The sequence below is a fragment of the Mchenga conophoros genome, linkage group LG3 (genome assembly GCF_057382185.1).
Source record: "Mchenga conophoros isolate Kocher_MC1m ecotype Shallow Benthic linkage group LG3, M_conophoros_male_GT1.1, whole genome shotgun sequence".
Classification (NCBI taxonomy): Eukaryota; Metazoa; Chordata; class Actinopteri; order Cichliformes; family Cichlidae; genus Mchenga; species Mchenga conophoros.
In genome coordinates this window covers 38216605-38223884 of record NC_140528.1, presented here as the reverse complement: position 1 = coordinate 38223884, position 7280 = coordinate 38216605, and the positions used below count along the sequence as shown (strand labels likewise).

The 7280-nt window shown below is 44.5% G+C and overlaps 1 protein-coding gene across 1 annotated transcript in view; it reads left to right on the top strand.

Moving 5' to 3' along the window:
* The window catches only part of LOC146578510 (hemicentin-2-like), an 871231-nt gene that overhangs the window by 368983 nt on the left and 494968 nt on the right, over positions 1-7280 (top strand). The window lies entirely within an intron of this gene.

Below are 7280 nucleotides of genomic sequence, written 5' to 3'. Positions count from 1 at the left end.
GCAACAATAATATAACGGCCCATGGGATCAAATAAAATGCTTGATACAGCAAAAGGGATGCTTTTACCAATAAGGATATCCAATCCTCTTCAGAGTTAAAGTTGGAATGGAATGTTTGGCCAACCCAACTATTCTTCAGTCTATGTTGGTCTGCTATACAAAGGTGATTCTCCTGCAGAAAAGATATGTCAGCGTTGAGATTTTTGAGGTGTATAAGCACCTTTTTGCGCTTAACAGGGTGATTCATAGACTTAACATCCCAGCTTACAAAGTTGGCTGAATAACCAGTACGCTTCGCGTGTTTGTTGACAGCAGCCATAGAGTTATCTAATCAGAGAACAACATTATGCATGAATATGCACCCCCAGACTCCGAAAGGAGAAAAAAAGAAGAAAGAAAGAAAATAGAAAAAATTCTGGCAGTATCCCAAACCCTGTCACCATGTAGAACCCGGTGACCCTGAATCCCCATCTGAACAAGACCACACATTGGAATGCTGGCATTGGGGAAACACTAGGACCAAGAAAAAAACAAAAGACAAGAAACAAAACTGGCAGCCGCCTGGCTATCACTCCGAATGAAATAACATAGCACCTTAATAAACACCTTAAGTAGTGCAAACGTCATTTATCCAGCCTTAACATGATGTGGTATTAACGAAGTAATTACGCTGTCCACTAGAGCTGGGTGATAGAACGATAACGATATCTATCGCGATATAACTTTTACTCGATAGAGAAAAAAAAAAAAAAAAAAAAAAAAGGTCAGCCAATCCAAATTAAGTAGCGCAGAGCCGAACCAATCACAGCCACAGCGTCACGTCGTGTGACTTGTTACCTACAGCACAAGTGCCAAGCCGCACATTGTGTATTTGTTTGGGAAGCAGCCAGCGACCGTAATGGAGGAAATGAGTGTGCCGACTAGAAAAATCAACCGAGCGTGTCCGAAGGTTACCGAAGAGAAAACAGATGATGGTTCCAATGCCGGAGAGATTGTCGAACGGAAGAGCCATAGAAGTTCCGTAGTGTGAAGGTATTTCGGCTATTTCAAGTCTGACAAAAAACAGAGTAGCGTGCACTGTAAATTGTGCCGAAAGCAAGTCTGGAAATACAATAAACTGGTGCATGCGTCACACTGTGCGCCACGTTATTGTTTCGGTGAAATAAATTTCTACAATACTGTTACTGTTAATTCTACTCGCTGCAGTGTTTAAATGCTTACATATACACACAGTTACTGTCCCTCCACACATACGACTCAGTTCTGCTTCTATGCCCCAGCTTTGTTTACTTTTTCCCACCGAGGCTTCTAGACTTCTGATTGGCCAACATTTCTGCACGATTAGGAATCTAGCTCCACCTGCTGCTTTGGCATGTTCATAGCAGCGTTTTCCTTCATTTCTGCCTTTATGTGTGGACGGGATTATTTTTTAAAACGGAAAATTTCCGTTTTCAAAAATACCCGTGTACGTGTGGACATAGCCTCAGTCTCTGACTGGAAGCGCTAATTCGTCATTCAGCTTTTGTCAGACTAAAGTAACTGTTAAAACTGTTTGAAAAGCTCAGCTATACAACAAGGAGAGATTGATAATTTCCTTTTAGTTCTCAGTTTATTTGATATTGACAAAAGTTAGTCAGTTTTGTCTGTTCTTCTGTAAAACAAACTAAGACTTTAGAATTAATATTTTGTTTCTAAGTGGAATTGACAATTTAGTAGTCTGTTTCGTTTGTTCTATTTTGAAACTTAAACGCTTTAGCGGCTGCCTTTTGTGTAGTTTGCAATATTTGCCTTTATTTATCTGAAAAAGTCTCATGTTCCTTAAGTACATCTACCCTGTTGAACTTCATCCATCCATTCTCATCCGCTTAATGGATGAACTTATTATGGGAAATAAATATTTAAATAAAAACAAGCTGCTGATTATTTCACATTTTACTTGTGAGCAACGGCACATTTAAATCTTACAAATATAGTTATTTGGCTTATATCGTGATATATATCGTTATCGCCTGGAATGAAAAAAACATATCGTGATATGAAAAAAATCTTATATCGCCCAGCTCTACTGTCCACCAAACCATGTGTCTTGCGAAGCCCATCATCTGCGACTGGCTAGAAACAAGTCAGTCAGGAGGGGAACTTCACCCGGCAGTTTCACTTGGTAAGATGACGTTTTTCACGTACACCATTGCCTTCTCTGGATCCAGAAACTCCTTACTCTCGCCCCTAAAAGATATACGCAGTCTCTCTGGAAACATTCCGTAGCGGACATCTTGACGCCCTCGAAGCAGGTTCCTCACGTCCTTAAAAGCAGAGCAAGCTATGGCAATGCTCGCGGTGTAATCAGGAAAGATGGCCACAGGGTTCCCCTTGTGTTGCAACTGACCCCGCTCCCGGGCCTGCCGTAGCACATTGACGCAGTCTTGGTAATGGAGTTTGGCGATGATAACTTGAGGTTTCCCGTTAGATCTTCTGGGAGCAAGGTCTCTATGTGAGCAGTCCACCAGGATTTCTTCATCCAGTTGCAGAACATCTTTCAATAGAGTAGAAACTGAGCTGGTCGAGCTGGAACTGGCATCCTCCGCAACACCCACAATATGAATATTGCACCTCCGCATTCTTGACTCCATATCTCCATTCTTTTCTTTTAAGCAAGCAAGCTCAGTCTGTAATCCTGCAGCCGTCTCTTGGAGGCTGACAACCTTGTCCGACCATAATGATAAACCCTCTTTCAGGTGGCTAGTAGCGGACTTGACATTGTTAATTTCTGAGCGGACTGCTGCTGTGTTGTTAGCAATCTCCGTCTTAACTTCTCTTAGTTTGTACTTGAGGTAGTTGAAATCCTCTGCAAGCGGACTTGTCAGTACTCACCTGATAATCGTGGAGATATCATCTTTCAGAGAGGAGAGGATGTCCGATTTCAGACCTTCATACTCCATTGCGTTTCCTGACTGCGAGCTAGGCGACAAGCTAGGCGACGAGCTCCCACTTGCTTAAGTATAAGTATGCCGGCCCCTCGGGTTTAGATGCCCTTCCGGTTGTAACCACTGGTCCGTTTTTCCCCGTCGGTCACAGGTGTTAGGGGGAGTGATAGTTCGTTTAAATTATCCTTTAAAAGGGGCTTGGAATTGTTAAAATATAAGCTAGACAGGCGTGAGCCCAGTTCAACATGCCTAACTCCATTGTCGGCTAGGTAGCGCCCCCGAAGTCGGCGTACTTCAACAGCTCCTGAATGAAGTCTTCGGCTGCTCTCCTCGGTGTCTGTTCACAGTTTATTGTGATCACGTTGAGAGAAGGTTGAGAGGGTGTTTGGAAAAAAACACCAACTAATCATTAGCTCAGCATGCTGGGAGAAGTTGATGGTTTGCTCGCTTGTTCAATTATTTCCATCTTACTTTGACTGCAGATGTAACCAGACATATTCCAGCAGGATTTGTAAAAAGCATTTTAACAGACACACAAAGCTGGAAAAGTCTTCATAGTCTTTTTTTCTTTAGGTTACGAGCAGTTGTCTAAGCATTTCACTGCATATCGTACCGTGTATGACTGTGTATGTGACAAATAAAATTTGAATTTGATTTGAATTTGGTGAACCTCTCGGCTTGTGATTGGGAGCGTACGCTCCCGTCTACGATGACATTTGTACGTGCTGCTGAACACTTTAAGGTTTAAGATTTAGGGCAGTGCTGCTGTCTGTTCACCTTGTTGACTCTTGAAACCGACACCTTTGCTCTCGAACTGCATTTGTCTTCTGGGATACATTGATTGTCCTCGAAGCTTGTTCTTTAGTGTAAGATATACATGGGGATGAAGCTGAATAATATTCAACCAAAACACAGGCTCGGTGTGGTTCCAATTATGTTGGAGACACCGCTTCCTGTAGATGTCTTTTATGGCAGGAAGTGGTGCTCCGGCGGTGCGCTGGGCAGTTTTCACGACCCTCTGCAACGCCTTCCGGTCCGAGGCAGAGCAGTTCCCGTACCAGACTGTTATACAGTTGGTCAGGATGCTCTCGATGGTGCAACGATAGAAGTTCACCAGGATGTCTGAGGACTAGGGATGGGTATTGATAAGATTTTAACGATTCCGATTCCATTTTCGATTCTGTTTAACGATTCGATTCTTTATCGATTCTCTTATCGATTCTTTTTTTTTTTTTTTTTTAAAGGAGAACACTTAGAACTTTTTGTTTTATATCTTCTCTTTGAACAAGATAGAAATTTAGGAGTAACATGGCCTTACAAACCCAACAGTGAGATCTTAAGAGATCCAGCCTACGGCTCTTCAATGGGGTGTCACAGGGTCCCCAGGAAAAAAAATTGTAAATGTAAAATAATAAAATAAATATTCTTCTGTAGCAATAACAAAGTATAACATAAATTGTTCTGTGGCAATTACACAAGAATATCCAGTAATGTCCCTGCCCACAATTAAACACATTCACTTACCTAAAATCGGGGCATCTGCTGTGGCAAATGGGTTCAAGCCTTTGACCACAAACTTAGTCACTGCTCGGTGACATTCGTCTATCCTGGCCTGAAAGGAGACGCTACCGGTAGACTGCAGCGAGAACTGCCAGCGAGCGCCAGCCAGACTCTGTCTGTCTCTCTCATCATGGTCACCTACATGTACAGTAATGGCAGGTCTTGTAATAAGGCAGATTGCGCTAACATAATATGCACTGTTCGTTGATTATTTACCTGCCGCATTAACGGGAGAGGACGTGCAAACGTTAGCGCTGCTGCTGGGTTGAGAGTCACGAGTCCGGAGCGGAATTAAAAACGCGTGTCATCGCGTGTTTTGTGAGCAAATGCTTTTGCATATTCGTAGTGTTTCCTCCCTTAAATGAAATATCTACTTTGCAAGTTGCCCTGTTGTCATCGGTTCTCATAAAGTATAATCAAACTTTTGAGCATTTGAGCCGCTTAGGCGCCGTGTTTCCTGCCAGGTAAATGACGCTCCGCAACGTGGTGACGTCATTCGGGGCGACTGGAATCGATAAGGGAATCGTTTGCAAAAATGGCAAACGATTCCAAGGAATTGAAACAGTGGGAACCGGTTCTCAACAAGAACCGGTTTTCGATACCCATCCCTACTGAGGACAGGTGGTTCTTCCTCAGAGTCCTCAAGAAGAAGAGGCGCTGGTGAGCCTTCTTGACCAGCTTGGAGCAGTTGGTCGTCCAGGTGAGAAAGGGCTCATCACACAGCCTTGTGGTCATTGTGATGGTAGATGAGCAGTGGTTATCCAGCCGGACATGTTGGGGGCGGTTGGTCAGGAAGTCCAGTAACCATTTGCAGATGAGGGAACTGATGCCCAGATCTGTCAGTTTCCTGATGAGTTGTGAGGGGTGGATTGTATTGAATGCTGAACTGAAGTCTATAAACAGCATTCTGGCGTAGGTGTTGTTGTTGTCCAGGTGTGAGAGGACAGAGTGCAGTGCGATGGAGACTGCATCCTCTGTGCTCCTGTTCTGGCGGTATGCAAATTGGTGGTGGTCCAGGGTGTGGGGGAGACAGAATTTGAAGTGTGCTAGGACCAGCTGCTCTAAGCACTTAGTGATGATGGGGGTGAGTGCTACTAGTCATTGAGGCAAGATGGGTTGGAGTTTTTGGGTATCGGGACGATGGAGGTGGATTTGAAGCAGCGTCCTTGGACAGATTGAATATGTCTGTGAGCACTCCTGCAAGCTCCCCAGAACACGCTCTGAGAACACGCCCGGGGATGTCATCAGGACCTGCAGCCTTGTGGACATTGATCCTGCTCAGCACCGCTCCTACATCGGTGGGGGAGAGAGTCAGAGGTTGGTGGTCTGGCGTCATGTCTGCTTTGGTTGTGGTTGTGGGGTTCCCTCGCTCAAAACGAGCATAAAAGTTGTTGAATTCGTTGAGAAAGGAGACATCAGAGGATGCGGGGGAGGGTTTGGTGGTCCTGTAGTCTGTAATGGTCTGGAGTCCTTGCCACATGCATCGGGGGTTGGAGTTGGAGAAGTGTTCTTCTACCTTCTTTTTGTAATGGTGTTTGGCTTTTTTGATGCCCTTCTTTAGATTAGCCCTGGCTGTGCTGTAGGCGTGTGCATCTGCTGACCTAAAGGCGGGGTTGCGGGCCTTCAGGAGGAGACGAACATCCCGGTTCATCCAAGGCTTCTGGTTGGGGTACATGGTGATCCGTTTCTGGGTGGTGACACTGTCTGTGGTTTCGGAGATGTAATCCAGTACAGATGAGGCGTACTGGTCCAGGTCTGTGTGGGTGAACATATTCCAGTCTGTGTTTTTAAATCTGTCCTGGAGCACTGCCTCTGTCCCCTCTGGCCACACTTTAATTGTCCTCACAGCAGGTTTCACACGTTGGATGAGTGGTGAATACCTAGGTGTGAGGAACAAGGAGAGATGGTCCGATTGTCCAATGTGGGGGAGGGGTGTGGCTTTGTAGGCTCCAGCCAGGTTGGAATACACATGGTCTAAAGTCTTGTCTCCTCTGGTGTGGCAGGAGACATGTTGGTGGAATCTGGGGAGGACTGTCTTTAAGTTGGTGTGGTTGAAGTCGCCAGCAACAATAAAAGCAGCCTTGGGGTGTTTATTCTGGTGTTTGTTAATGGCTGCAGAAAGTTCTTTCATGGCCAACCTAGCATTAGCGTCGGGGGGTATATACACGGCAGTGAGTATGATCGAAGTGAGTTCTCTGGGGAGATAATAAGGTCTGCATTTGACCATTAAAAACTCTGCATTAGGTGAGCAGTGACTCTCAGTAGTAGTGGAGTTCATGCACCAAGCATTGTTAATATATATTTTGTTCTGGCTGCTGTGCCGTGGTGGACATTGATCCAGTTCCGTAGTCACCTGTAATAACAGACTGAGACACTTATAATATCATTTTCATCACTGCTCAATAACACTTTCCCTCTCTTATTCTTCTATCCACATTTTAACACATCTCTTTCCATCACTTCTTACAGACACACACAAACACACTTCTCTTTACTGCATTCCTCAGTTTCTACACACTTCATACTCCATGTTTTCTGTTCCATATTTCTGAAAGAGGAAAAAAAAATCATGCAATCAAAACCTGGATCCCGGCTGTACTGCTGAGCTCAGTGCTCTTACTATAGTAAAGTGAGAGTGATATTTCTATAACTAATGTGATATGATTAAATATGTGATTAATACATGAGAAGAAAAATCTGCCTCCACAACACCTACAGGCCAGTGGACACTCTTTCACTGATGAGGATGTACACATCCTGGACAGGGAGGAACGCCAGTTTGAGCGTGGCGTCAAT